This window comes from Salmo salar, chromosome 22, assembly GCF_965601325.2.
Source record: "Salmo salar chromosome 22, fSalSal1, whole genome shotgun sequence".
NCBI classification, from domain to species: Eukaryota; Metazoa; Chordata; class Actinopteri; order Salmoniformes; family Salmonidae; genus Salmo; species Salmo salar.
Window position 1 is genome coordinate 11,363,657 of NC_138312.1, and position 15,404 is coordinate 11,379,060.

The 15,404-nt window shown below is 42.7% G+C and overlaps 1 protein-coding gene across 2 annotated transcripts in view; it reads right to left on the reverse strand.

Annotated features, from left to right (window-relative positions):
• The window catches only part of LOC106582736 (chemokine-like protein TAFA-2), a 198,245-nt gene that overhangs the window by 127,495 nt on the left and 55,346 nt on the right, over nt 1–15,404 (reverse strand). The window lies entirely within an intron of this gene.

A 15,404-nucleotide genomic window follows, 5' to 3' on the forward strand; every position in this document is an offset into this window, starting at 1 on the left:
ACCCAGGGCCTCCAGCTTGATGATGAGCTTGGAGGGTACTGTGGTGTTGAATGCTGAGCTGTAGTCAATGAACAGCATTCTTACAAACAGTTGACGTCGGAAGTTTAAATACAGCTCAGCCAAAAACATTAAACTCCGTTTTTCACAATTCCTGCAATTTAATCCTAGTAAAAATTCCCTGTCTTAGGTCAGTTAGGATCACCACTTTATTTTAAGATTGTGAAATGTCAGAATAATAGTAGTGAGAATGATATATTTCAGCTTTTATTTCTTTCATCACATTCCCAGTGGGTCAGAAGTTTACATACACTCAATTATTATTTGGTAGCATTGCCTTTAAATTGTTTAACTTGGGTCAAACGCTCCAGGTAGCCTTCCACAAGCTTCCCACAATAAGTTGGGTGAATTTTGGCCCATTCCTCCTGACAGCTGGTGTAACTGAGTCAGGTTTGTTGACCTCCTTGCTCGCAGAAGGTTTTTCAGTTCTGCCCGCAAATGTTAAATTGGATTGAGGTCAGGGCTTTGTGATGGCCACTCCAATACCTTGACTTTGTTGTCCTTAAGCAATTTTGCAAGTATGCTTGGGGTCATTGTCCATTTGGAAGACACATTTGCGACCAAGCATTAACTTCCTGACTGATGTCTGGAGATGTTGCTTCAATATATCCACATCATTTTCCTGCCACATGATGCCATCTATTTTGTGACGTGCACCAGTCCCTCCTGCAGCAAAGCACCCCCACAACATTATGTTGCCACCCTCGTGCTTCACGGTAGGGATGGTGTTCTTCGGCTTGCAAGCCTCCCCCTTTTTCCTCCAAACATAACAATGGTCATTATGGCCAAACAGTTCTATTTTTGTTTCATCAGACCAGAGGACATTTAAGTACAATCAAAAAGTACAATATTTGTCCCCATGTGCAGTTGCAAACCGTAGTCTGGCTTTTTTATGGCGGTTTTGGAGCAGTGGCTTCTTCCTTGCTGAGCGGCCTTTCAGATTATGTCGATATAGGACTCGTTTTACTGTGGAAATAGAGACTTTTGTACATGTTTCCGACAGGATCTTCACCAGGTCCTTTTGCTGTTGTTCTGGGATTGATTTGCACTTTTCGCACCAAAGTACCTTCATCTCTAGGAGACAGAACGTGTCTCCTTCCTGAGCGGTATGATGGCTGCGTGGTCCCATGGTGTTTATACTTGCTTACTATTGTTTGTACAAATGAACGTGGTACCTTCAGGCGTTTGGAAATTGCTCCCAAGGATGAACCAGACTTGTGGAGGTCTTAAGAAATTATTCTGAGGTCTTGGCTGATTTATTTTGATTTTCCCATGATGTCAAGCAAAGAGGCACTGGGTTTGAAGGTAGGTCTTGAAATATATCCACAGGTACACCTCCAAATCATTCAAATGATGTAAATTTGCCTATCCGAAGCTTCTAGAGCCATGACATCATTTTCTGGAATTTTCCGAGCTGTGTAAAGGCACAGTCAACTTAGTCTATGAAAACTTCTGACCCACTGGAATTGTGATACAGTGAATTATAAGTGAAATAATCTGTCTGGAAACAATTGTTGGAAAAATGACTTGTGTCATGCACAAAGTAGATGTCCTTACCGACTTGCCAAAACTGTAGTTTGTTAACAAGAAATGTGTGGAGTGGTTGAAAAACGAGTTTTAATGACTCCAACCTTAGTGTATGTAAACTTCCGACTTCAACTGTAGGTATTCCTTTTATCTAGATGGGATAGGGCAGTGTGCAGTGCGATGGCGATTGCGTCGTCTGTGGACCTGTTGAAGCGGTATGCAAACAGAAGTGGGTCTAGGGTGGTTGGCCGGTGAGGTGGGGGTGACATGATCCATGACTAGACTCTCTCAAAGCACTTCATAATAACAGAAGCTAGCCCCGCCCATCTTTTTAAGGATTCACATGAGGTGATGTGCTAAAGACTAAAAGTGGTAGTAGCTTACAATAATGAAAAATTCCAGGGAAACAGAAAGTGTCCAGATAAGAATATTAGATGATGCTTACCCAGATACACATGTCTAAATTGATGGGTCATGTGAAAGAAATGCTATAACACCCAGCCACATCAAGTGGTGGAAAAAGTACCAAATTGTCATACTTGAGTAAAAGTATAAATAATTTCAAATTCCTTTTATTAAACCAGACGGAAGAATTGTATTTAAAATGTTTTATTGACGGATAGCCAGGGGCACAATGTACTGAAGTATCAAAAGTATAAACAATTTCAACTTCCTTATATTAAGCAAACCAGACGGCACAATTGTATTATTTTTTATTGATGGATAGATAGCCAGTGGCACACTCCAACATAATTTACAAAGGAAGCATTTGTGTTTAGTGAGTCTGCCAGATCAGAGGCAGTATGGATGACCAGGGATGTTCTCTTGATAAGTGTTTGAATTGGACCATTTTCCTGTCCAAATGTAACAAGTACTTTTGGGTGTCAAGGAAAATGTATGGAGTAAAAAGTACATGATTTTCTTTACGAATGTAGTGAAGTAAAAGTTTCCAAAAATAAATAGTAAAGTAATGTACAGATACCACAAAAAACAACTTAAGTAGTACTTTAAAGTATTTTTACATCACTGCCCAAATGCCTTCACACCAGTAAATTAGCATATTTGATATACTGTTACACATGCACTTATCACATAGTATTCCATACATAAGTTAAGGCCATGCAACCTGAGTTAAAACCTGAGTGAGGTGCACATGTACAGTACATAGACAGATGCATGCGCCATATATTTAAGTGGTGGACACTTGATACGGTCACATGATATTGTTGTGGTATGTCACAAAATAATGTTACAACCACATATATTAATATTTTGCTAAGTCTTGCTAAGCGGATGGTCTCTACAGAAGGTGTTAACGGTATAGCCAAATGATTACTTGCATAGTAGGAATATCAGAAATAGTTTCAATATAAATCAAATATATAGTTTGTACAAGAACAATATCCATAACGACATCAGTGATAGATGAGGTAGTTACATGCATACAAGCAGGGGTAAAGTGGCTGAGCTGGATAGAAAGAAAATTGCAGCAACGTATGGCGTGTGTTTTAGAAGAGAGTCATGTGAATAGAGGCACTGCAGATAGTGCTGATGACTGGTCTGTCCAAACCACGCATGACCAAGGTAATCTACAGTCGCAGAGCCTGTTTCTGTCCTGCCCTTGACTTTGGCGCAGGGCATGTGTTGTCCATAGCCTCTTCATTGCAAAACTCCTTGATCTTGTCAAAAATATAGTTTGTCTAGCTGTGTCCAGTCCAGGTGGTGATTTTACAGGCAGACCATCTATGGGAGGACGGATGTCAGCGTTGCCTGCTCCAGAGCATCGAAGCTGTAAAACAGGGAATAACAAAAAAATCTGAAGACATTACAACCCTGCACAACATCAATTCACCTCCCAAGTTCAGATAAGAAGAATAACCTCATGCAATGCAATGAAAATTATTTTCACCTGAAGTGCTGGTACTGCTTGATCTGTGGCAGCAGCCTGAAGTACAGAGTCAGATGTTGTTGCCAGCCATAGCTTTCCACCAGCACCGTACCATCCTCCAGTCCACCCAGCTGTGGGATGTTGACCCTATCACAGTACTGTCCTTTACAACACCAGCAATCTCAGACAAAGTGTTCACTCTGGTCTTTCTGTAGCGCTGCTTGATGAGGCCGAAGCACCAGTCGAGGGCAAACTTGGTGTGGCCTGTGATCAGGAAGTGAAGGTCCAGATTGTGGTGGAGCTTGTGTATGGTCCTCCAGGCACAATACCAGAGCACAAACTTGTTCTTATTTTGGCCATTGCAGTTATCACAATTCAGGTCCACACATATTTTCATAAGAAATGGGGCATGTAGTTGATGACTGCGCTGCTGCCTTTGCTTGCTTGGGCCAGCTCTCTTTTTGTTGACTATGACTGGTGGATTAGAGTCAGGCGTGTTCTACTGATTAATGCTGAAAGACAAATTCCAGATACAAATATTTTAGCATTATTATACAATAGATGCAAAATGGCATTCTGAGATAAGATCACTACACACAGTTCAGACAGGTAATGTTAGCTACTGTAGCTAGCCAGCCATCTAACGTCAGCTGGCTAGTTAACAGCAAGCTTTAACTAGCAATACAAACCGATTGTCATAGCTAGCTATTGTTTAGACATGTCACATTAATGTTATCTAGCTAAAAAATGAACTATAATCTCAATCCATAGAGTAATGTTACTAGCAATACAAACCGATTGTCATACCAAGCTAAAGTTAACCAAATAACGTTAGGTTCATTGTTAGTTAGCAAGCCAGCCATCGAACTCCAGCTGGCTAGCTAACAGCAAGCTATAGCTTGCTGTGAAAACAACTTTCTGACAAAATTAGAAACGTATAATATCTGAATCTGTAGCTAGATTCTTACCTGTATACATGGATGAAAGCTTCACGGCAGACTGCAACCCCTTTTATCAGACATCCTGTGTTGTTTCCGTTTAGTTTGCACGGCTTGTTTGGCCCGTTCTGTTCCACTGATTTCAAAACATGTTATGAAATGAGAGTCAACTTTTTCCCAACTTTTTTTTAATCGACCTTTGTCGATAGCGCCTGATACATTCAGAGCAGCAGTGTTATTGGGAGCATTAGCAACGTATTTGCAGTTCTCCATTGCTAACATTATATCTTTAAAAAAAAAAAATGCCGTGGAAACGATTATTTACGGATTACGAGCAGCTCATTTTATAGACACAAGATGCAACACCAACCAATCCAAACTCATCTCTAGGCATGTCCAGCCCACTCATTATCTCAGCCAATCATGGCTAGTGGGAAGGATGCTGCCTTTTTCTTTGGCTAAACCAACTAGGATCATAATATAATTAACCATTTTATTCGTATTTACAGATGACATACAAGTTTGATAGTAAGGCACATGAAACTTCACATGTTCGAGAAGGCGTTTCTGCCCCCCCAAAAAAATTAATTAATGAAAAAAAAAAATGTTCAAAAGGCTCTCCTGTGAAGTCGTGATTTGCAACATAAGCCTTGTTTCCTGAATCGGGTCACATATTTGGCCGCAAGTGAACCAGATTCACAAGCACTGCTTCAATGTGTGTTTCTGTCAGCTGTCACTGGCAGCAGTGAGATAGACGTCAAGAGACATGTAGATGGTTACTGTGTGTCAATTAACCCAGAACTTGTGAGCCAGCCACATCAAAACCCACTAACAGTGTGCACCGTTTCCTCATGTGTTATGCGATTTGGCTCTGGGGTGCAGTGAGTAGTAGTGTCTCTACATTGCAGCCATATGCTCAGCCTGCTCTGACAGGAGACACGGGTCAGTGAGCAGCACTCCACTATTCACTATTACTACGGTGCAGCATCACGGCTGGCTCTGCCCCAGTCCATAGTCCTGAAGAGAGAGCAAGAGAGAGAGAGGATTTCCTCGTATTACATGTCCTTATCCCCTCCATCCCCTTTAACCACATTTAACACTCTTTTCCACTTAGCGCTGCCGCACATACTCAATATGGCCCAGAGGACAAGTAATGCATACGTTGGGAATGGGGAGGCTGGGGCTATGAAATGCTCAATTCAACAGTTCAATCTGTGAGGGCTGCTGGTGGCTGGTGGCTGGTGCTGTGGATCATGTGGCTGACTGAGGCTCCATCGCCTAATTCCTGTAACCACTGCTCTCAAAGCTGATCTGAATTAGTCCTGTCCTGCTCGTGGAGAGTGAAACCCCACTACAAGCCTGCTCTTTTAATGTAAGCCCTGGGATTAAACACAGCTCAGGGGCACAGATTGGGTGATGCAGTGGAGTGGGCCCTGATTGGCCCAACAGATGGATTTTAGTAGGGAAAGAAGCTTTAATCAATCCAGTTTGGACATTGTTTACAGAGTCCAGCAGCAGCAGAGAGAGCAGATTTTATACAGGGAGGGGGAGGGAGGAGAAGAGAGGAGACAAGAGGCCTGGGGAGGTGTTGCATAAATGTGCATGGTCGCTTTCTAACTGATTTATTTATCTGGGTCTCCGCTCCTCTATTGACCGAATACTGTAATTCAGAATAAACATGGTTAGCTAGGTTAGATTCATTTTGCTATGTGATTTGTGTCCCCTCAACGACACAAATCTGGACAAACCATAACCAGTAGCATTTGCTTACGGGCATTTCCATGTAAAAAAAGAAAACATGAGCACTAATGTGAAGTTCATAGGGGCACATCAAATATATTACCCGATTCAGGAAACTAGGCGTATGTTGCAAGTTACAACTTCACAGGAGAGCCGCTTAAACATAAAACAAAATGTTTTTTTTAATTAAAATGCATTTTTGGCCAGAAATTCTTTCTCAAACATGTGAACTTACTTTGTTAAATTGTTAAATTAAAAGCCTAGTTGGTTTAGCCAAAGAAAAAGACAGGAACCTTCCCGCTAGCCATGATTGGCTGAGATAATGAGTGGGTTATGTGTAGATAATCCTTTCTACCGCAGTTTTTTCTAAAGATATAATGTTAGCCATGGAGAACTGCAAATATGTTGCTCCTGCTCTCAATAACATTGCTGCTCTGAATTTATCAGGCACTATCGACAAAAGTCAGTGGGAAAAAATTGTGATGGACTACTTTCTGGAGGACGATTGTGCCATGCTGACTCGCTCTGACTCTGAAAATGAGTCAGACGATGAGGAAATACCGGATTTAGGTAAAAACATTTTCATTGTCGAAGACATTGTAGAGTCTTCTGATGACAGTGATGGGGAAGAAATGGCGATCAACAGTGTTGCTGTCACGTAAGTAGTTTTGAAATCAGTGGAACACAACGGGCCAAACAAGCTGTGCAAACTAAACGGAAATGACACAGGATGTCTTATTTATTGAAAGGGGTTGCAGTCTGCCGTGAAGGTTTCATCCATGTATATGGGTAAGAATCTAGCAACAGTTCCAGATATTACACGTTTCTAATTTTGTCAGAAAGTTATTTTCATTGCAAGTTAAGGCTTGCTGTCAGCTAACTAAAGTGAGCTGAGGTTAGATGGCTGGCTTGCTAGCTAAAGTTAACATTGAACCTAACTTATTTGGTTAACTTTAGCTATGACAATCGGTTTGTATTGCTAGTAACGTTACTCTATGGATTGTGATTATAGTTCATTTTTTAGCTAGCAAACGTTAATGTGACATGTCTAAACAAAAGACCCCAAGTTAAAGCTTGCTGTTAGCTAGCTAATGTTAGCTGAGGGTAGATGGCTGGCTTGCTAGCTAACATTAATTTACGTGTATGAATTGTGTGTAACTTTAGTGATGTTTTCTCAGAATGCCATTTCACATTGCTAGTTATAGCCTAATGCTCAAATATTTGTATCTGGAATTTGTCTTTCAGCATTAGTAGAGCACACCTGACTCTCCTCCACCAGTCATACAAGGAGAATGGTCTAACACCTCCCATCAAAAAGAGAGCTGGCCCAAGCAAGCAAAGGCAGCAGTGCAGTCATCAACTACATGCACCATTTCTTCACCAACTACGGAGTTGGGAAAATATGTGTGGACCTGAATTGTGATAACTGGAATGGCCAAAATAAGAACAAGTTTGTGCTCTGGTATTGTGCCTGGAGGACCATACACAAGCTCCACCACAATCTGGACCTTCACTTCCTGATCACAGGCCACACCAAGTTTGCCCCCGACTGGTGCTTCGGCCTCATCAAGCAGCGCTACAGAAAGACCAGAGTGAACACTTTGTCTGAGATTGCTGGTGTTGTAAAGGACAGCACTGTGATAGAGTCAACATCCCACAGCTGGGTGGACTGGAGGATGGTACGGTGCTGGTGGAAAGCTATGGCTGGCAACAACATCTGACTCTGTACTTCAGGCTGCTGCCACAGATCAAGCCGTACCAGCACTTCAGGTGAAAATCATTTTCATTGCATTGCATGAGGTTATTCTTCTTATCTAAACTTGGGAGGTGAATTGATGTTGTGCAGGGTTGTAATGTTTTCTCAATTTGTTTTGTTATTTCCTGTTTTACAGCTTCGATGCTCTGGAGCCTGGTGTTGTTGTCGCCAAGGAGCGTTCGGAATGTCGGGACCAGGTTTCAGCTGCTACGTAACGCTGACATCCTTCCTCCCATAGATGGTCTGCCTGTACAAGCACCACCTGGACTGGACACAGCTAGACAAACTTATGTTTTGAGAAGATCAAGGAGTTTTGCGAAAAAAAAGGCTATGGACATCACATGTCCTGAGCCAAAGTCAAGGGCAGGACAGAAACAGGCTCTCGAATATGGATTCCCTTGTTCATGCGTGGTTCGGACGGACCAGTCATCAGCACTATCTGCATGCCTCTATTCAAATGACTCTCTCTTAACACATACGCCATACGTTGCTGCTACATTTTTTTTGTCCTGCTGCTCAGCCACTTTACCCCTGATTGTATGCATATTACTACCTCGTCTATCACTGATATCGTTATTGATATTGTTCTTGTACATACTGTATATTATTTTATTTTGACACTAATTATTTCTTATATTGCTACTATGCAAGTAACCATTTGACTGTACCATTTTCTGTAGAGACCCATCCACTTAGCAAGACATAGCAAAATATTGATATATAAAATGAATATTGATATGTGTGGTCGTAACATGATTTTGTGACATACCACAACAATAGCATATGACCGTATCAAGTGTCCACCACGCAAATATATGGCACATTCACATAAATACACTACCGTTCAAAAGTTTGGGGTCACTTTAAAAATGTCCTTGTTTTCCATGAAAACATACATGAAATTAGTTGCAAAATGAGAATAGGAAATATAGTCAAGACGTTGACAAGGTTATAAATAATGAAGTAATCATTGTGTCCTTTCAAAGAATCCTCCATTTGCAGCAATTACAGCCTTGCAGACCTTTGGCATTCTAGTTGTCAATTTGTTGAGGTAATCTGAAGGGATTTCACCCCATGCTTCCTGAAGCACTTCCCACAAGTTGGATTGGCTTGATGGACACTTCTTACGTACCATACGGTCAAGCTGCTCCCACAACAGCTCAATAGGGTTGAGATCCGGTGACTGCGCTGGCCACTCCATTATAGACAGAATAACAGCTGACTGCTTCTTCCCTAAATAGTTCTTGCATAGTTTGGAGTTGTGCTTTGGGTCATTGTCCTATTGTAGGAGGAAATTGGCTCCAATTGAGCGCCGTCCACAGGGTATGGCATGGCGTTGCAAAATGGAGTGATAGCCTTTCTTTTTCAAGATCCCTTTTACCCTGTACAAATCTCCCACTTTACAACCACCAAAGCACCCCAGACCATCACATTGCCTCCACCATGCTTGACAGATGGCGTGAAGCACTCCTCCAGCATCTTTTCATTTTTTCTGCATCTCATGAATGCTCTTCTTTGTGATCCGAACACCTAAAACTTAGATTTGTCTGTCTATTACACTTTTTTCCAATCTTCCTCTGTGTTCTTTTGCCCTTCTCAATCTTTTCTTTTTAATGGCCAGGCTGAGATATGGCCTTCCAGGCAACTCTGCCTAGAAGGCCAGCATCCCGGAGTCGCCTCTTCACGTTTGACATTGAGACTGGTGTTCTGCGGGTACTATTTAATGAAGCTGCCAGTTGAGGACATGTGAGGAGTCTGTCTCTCAAATTAGACACTCTAATGTACTTGTCCTCTTGCTCAGTTGTGCACCAGGGCCTCCTACTCCTCTTTCTATTCTGGTTAGAGACAGTTTGCGCTGTTCTGTGAAGGGAGCAGTACACAGCGTTGTACGAGATCTTCAGTTTCTTAGCAATTTCTCGCATGGAACAGCCTTCATTTCTCAGAACAAGAATAGACTGACGAGTTTCAGAGGAAAGTTCTTTGCTTCTGGCCATTTTGAGCCTGTAATCGAACCCACAAATGCTGGTGCTCCAGATACTCAACTAGTCTAAAGAAGGCCAGTTTAATTGCTTCTTTAATCAGAACAACAGTTGTCAGCTGTGCTAACATAATTGTAAAATTATTTTGTAATGATCAATTAGCCTTTTAAAATGATAAACTTGGATTAGCTACCACAACATGCCATTGGAACACAGGAGTGATGGTTGCTGATGATGGGCCTCTGTGCGCCTATGTAGATATTCCATAGAAAATCAACCATTTCCAGCTACAATAGTCATTTACATAATTAACAATGTCTACACTGTATTTCTGATCAATTTGCTGTTATTTTAGTGAACAAAAAAAATAATTTTCTTTCAAAAACAAGAATTTCTAAGTGACCCCAAAATGTTTAACAGTTGTGTAAATGGCACATGCATCTGTTTATGTACTGTACATGTGCACATCATTCAGGTTTCAACTCAGGTTGCATGGCCTTTGTCACACACTTCTTCGTCTTCTGACGATATTGCGAAATCGTAGTCGGAAAAGGTAGACCAAAACGCAGCAGGTATGTGATTGTTCATTTTGAACATTTATTCACTCCAAAACGAATACAAAACAACAAACAAGAAAACGAACGATTTACTGACAGTCTGCAAGGCACAAGGCTAACACAGAACAATCACCCACAAATAACAAACACAAACACACCCTAATATATGGGACTCTCAATCAAAGGCAGATAGACAACACCTGCCTTCAACTGAGAGTCCCAACCCCAATTAACCAAACATAGAAACAGACATACTAGACTAATCATAGAATACCTGAAAACCAAACAGTGCCCAAAAACCCCGGAATACTTAAACCAAATGCCCCTTCAACAAAACACACCACCCCGAACCACATAAAACTAATACCCTCTGCCACGTCCTGACCAAACTACAATACCAATCAACCTTATACTGGTCAGGATGTGACAGCCTTAATGTATGTATGGAATACTATGTGATAAGTGCATGTGTAACAGTATATAAAGTATGCTAATGTACTGGTGTGAAGGCATTTGAGCAGTGGTCAAAAGTGCTTAAGTAGAAATACTTTAAAGTACTACTTAAATATTTTTTTGGGGGGGGTTTCTACATTACTTTCCTATTTCTATTTTTGGCAACTTTTACTTCACTACATTCTGATAGAAAAGAATGTACTTTTTACTCCATACATTTTCCCTGACACCGAAAAGTACTTGTTACATTTTTACAGGGAAATTGTCCAATTCACACACTTATCAAGAGAACATCCCTACTGCATCTGATCTGGCAGACTCACTTAACACAAATGCTTTGTTTGTAAATTATGTCTGAGTGTTGGACTGTGCCGCTGGCTATCCGTCAACAAAAAAAATGAAGAGAAAAAATGTGTAATTTTAAATGATTAATACTTTTACTCAAGTATGACAGTTTTAGTACTTTTTCCAGCACTCGATGTGGCTGGGGGTTAAAGCATTTCTTTCACACGACCCATCAATTTTGACAAGTGTGTCTGGGTAAGCGTCATCTAATATTTATAAAATATTTTTATCTGGCCACTTTCTGTTTACCTGGAATGTTTCCTTATTGTAGGCTACTACCACTTTTAGACTTAATCTTTACTACACTACTCACATGACACATTGGGGCGGCAAGTAGCCTAGTGGTTAGAGCGTTGGACTAGATACCGAAAAGTTGCAAGATCTAACCCCTAACTGACAAGGTAAACTGACAACTGACTGACAAGGTAAATCCCTAACTGACAAGGTAAACTGACAACTAACTGACAAGGTAAAAATCTGTCGTTCTGCCCCTGAACAAGGCAGTTAATTAACCCACTGTTCCTAGGCCATCATTGAAAAGAAGAATTTGTTCTTAACTGACTTACCTAGTTAAAAAAATTTAAATATTTAAAAAAATGACCTCACATGGATCCTTAAAGAGATGGGTGGAGATGGTGTGAACAATGTTGAATGGGTGTGGACAAAGGAGAGTTCTCCAGTAGGTATCAAAACATTCAAAGGCCCTTTTCTCAAAAGTGAGTTTACAAGTGTATCAACTTTCAAAGCAGAATTACTTTCCCATTGTTCCTCAAAATGCTGTGTATGATATACCAATTTGTAGCTCTGAGTCTCTACTTTTATCCAATGTTAAATAAAACAATTTCAAATTTTGCTACATAAGACCGAATCCAGGTGGTGAGTCACATATGGTGTCAAATGACAGCTACGGGTCTAAATATATTTTAAATTAATATATATATACAGTGGAGGAAAAAAGTATTTGATCCCCTGCTGATTTTGTACGTTTGCCCACTTACAAAGAAATGATCAGTCTATAATTTTAATGGTAGGTTTCTTTGAACAGTGAGAAACAGAATAACAACAAAAAAATCCAGAAAAACGCATGTCAAAAATGTTATAAAATGATTTGCATTTTAATGAGGGAAATAAGTATTTGACCCCTCTGCAAAACATGACTTAGTACTTGGTGGCAAAACCCTTGTTGGCAATCACAGAGGTCAGACGTTTCTTGAAGTTGGCCACCAGGTTTGCACACATCTCAGGAGGGATTTTGTCCCACTCCTCTTTGCAGATTTTCTCCAAGTCATTAAGGTTTCGAGGCTGACGTTTGGCAACTCGAACCTTCAGCTCCCTCCACAGATTTTCTATGGGATTCTATATGGACGGTACATGGCCCCGTTCATCGTCCCTTTGATGCAGTGAAGTTGTCCTGTCCCCTTAGCAGAAAAACACCCCCAAAGCATAATGTTTCCACCTCCATGTTTGACGGTGGAGATGGTGTTCTTGGGGTCATAGGCAGCATTCCTCCTCCTCCAAACACGGCGAGTAGAGTTGATGTCAGAAAGCTCAATTTTGGTCTCATCTGACCACAACACTTTCACCAGTTGTCCTCTGAGTCGTTCAGATGTTCATTGACAAACTTCAGATGGGAATATATATGTATTCTTGAGCAGGGGGACCTTGCGGGCGCTGCAGGATTTCAGTCCTTTACGGCATAGTGTGTTACCAATTGTTTTCTTGGTGAATATGGTCCCAGCTGCCTTGAGATCATTGACAAGATCCTCCCGTGTAGTTCTGGGCTGATTCCTCACCGTTCTCATGATCATTGCAGCTCCACGAGGTGAGATCTTGCATGGAGCCCCAGGCCGAGAGATATTGACAGTTATTTTGTGTTTCTTCCATTTGCGAATAATCACACCAAATGTTGTCACCTTCTCACCAAACTGCTTGGCGATGGTCTTGTAGCCCATTCCAGCCTTCTGTAGGTCTACAATCTTGTCCCTGACATCCTTGGAGAGCTCTTTGGTCTTGGCCATGGTGGAGAGTTTGGAATCTGATTGATTGCTTCTGTGGACAGGTGTCTTTTTTACAGGTAATAAGCTGCGGTTAGGAGCACTCCCTTTAAGAGTGTGCTCCTAATCTCAGCTCATTACCTGTATAAAAGACACCTGGGAGCCAGAAATCTTTCTGATTGAGAGGGGGTCAAATACTTATTTCCCTCATTAAAATGCAAATCAATTTATAGCATTTTTGACATGCGTTTTTCTGGATATTTTTGTTGTTATTCTGTCTCTCATTGTTCAAATAAACCTACCATTAAAATTATAGATTGATCCTTTCTTTGTCAGTGGGCAAACGTACAAAATCAGCAGGGGATCAAATACTTTTTTCCCCCACTGTATGCTTCGACCATTTTTGATCATAAACATTTGGTAAAACAAAGGCTTTGATTTCTGGTCAAACAGATGGAAAAGGGGTCTTAAACAAAATCGAACAGAAAGTCGCAACATAATTGAATATAACATGTGTATAACGTCTTAAGACCTACATCACTACACTGAGAGCTTTGCCATTTCTAAAATTATGTATTTAGGTGTTTTTTTAGCCTTTGTTCGTTTCCTCAGGGCCCCCATTCTACACAACTAGAATACGGATGTGATTTACTGTTTGGGGTTGTAACGCTCTGGCCATAGAGAGGGGTTTTTGTTCTTTATTTTGGTTAGGCCAGGGTGTTACATTGGGTGGGCGTTCTATGTTATTTTTTCTATGTTTTTGTATTTCTTTGTTTTGGGCCGTGTGTGGCTCCCAATCAGGCACAGCTGAAGCTCGTTGTTGCTGATTGGGAGTCACACATAAGGAGCATGTTTTTCCTTTGGGTTTTGTGGGTAATTGTTTCTGTTAGTGTTTTGGCTGTCAGTTTTCTTGTTTTTGTATAGTGTTCATGTTGTTCTATTAAAATTCTAATGATGAACACATCCTCTGCTGCACCTTGGTCTTCTTCCGACGACAGCCCTTACAGAATTACCACCAAAAATGGACCAAGCAGCGGAGGAGGGAGCAACGGATGGACTATCGTGAGACATGGACAGAACTAAGGATAAGCATTTCCAGGGCTATGGGGGAGTTAAGGGAGTCAGAGGCAGCCCCAATAAAAAAAAATTGGGGGGCACAATGGAACCCAAGACCAGCTCCCCGTACCCTTTTTGGGCAGAGACATACTGGACAGGTCCCGTGCTTTGGGGTGATGGGTGCTGTGGCAAGGCCGGGTATTTTCAGGCCGGTATGCGCAGTACCAGCGCCTCGCATGTGCCAGGGGAAAGTGGGCATTCAGCCAGTACGGGTGATACCAGTCCTGCGCTCGAGACCGCCAGTACGCCTCTACGGTCCAGTGTTTCCCGCTCCACGCACTAGCCCTGAGGTGCGTGTCTCCAGGCTGGCACGTCCAGTACCAGCACCACGCATCAAGCTTCTAGTGCGTCAGCCCAGCCTCGACAGTCCAGAGCCGCCCGCCAGCCAGGAGCCGCCAGAGCCGCCCGCCAGCCAGGAGCCGCCAGAGCCGCCCGCCAGTCAGGAGCCGCCAGAGCCGCCCGCCAGTCAGGAGCCGCCAGAGCCGCCCACCTGTCCGGAGCCGCCAGAGCCGCCCGCCTGTCCGGAGCCGCCAGAGTCGCCCCCCAGCCTGGTGAGTCCTGTGCCTGCGCCCAGGGCCAGGCCTCCTTCATGTCTCCCCAGCCTGGTGAGTCCTGTGCCTGCACCCAGGGCCAGGCCTCCTTCATGTCTCCCCGCCAGCCGGCGCAACCATCGCCGCCCGCCAGCCGGGCGCAGTCAGGGTCGCCCACCAGACCTTCGGCGCGGCCAGGTGCGCCACCTAAGAGGGCGACGCCAAGGGTGGAACAGAGGCCACGTCCTGCACCTGAGCCGCCGCCGTAAGAAGGCCCACCCGGACCCTCCCCTTCAGTGTCAGGTTTTGCGGCCGGAGTCCGCACCTTGGGGGGGGGGGGGGGGGGTACTGTAACGCCCTGGCCATAGAGAGGGGTTTTTGTTCTTTATTTTGGTTAGGCCAGGGTGTTACATTGGGTGGGCGTTCTGTTATTTTTTCTATGTTTTTGTAGTTCTTTGTTTTGGGCCGTGTGTGGCTCCCAATCAGGCACAGCTGAAGCTCATTGTTGCTGATTGGGAGTCACA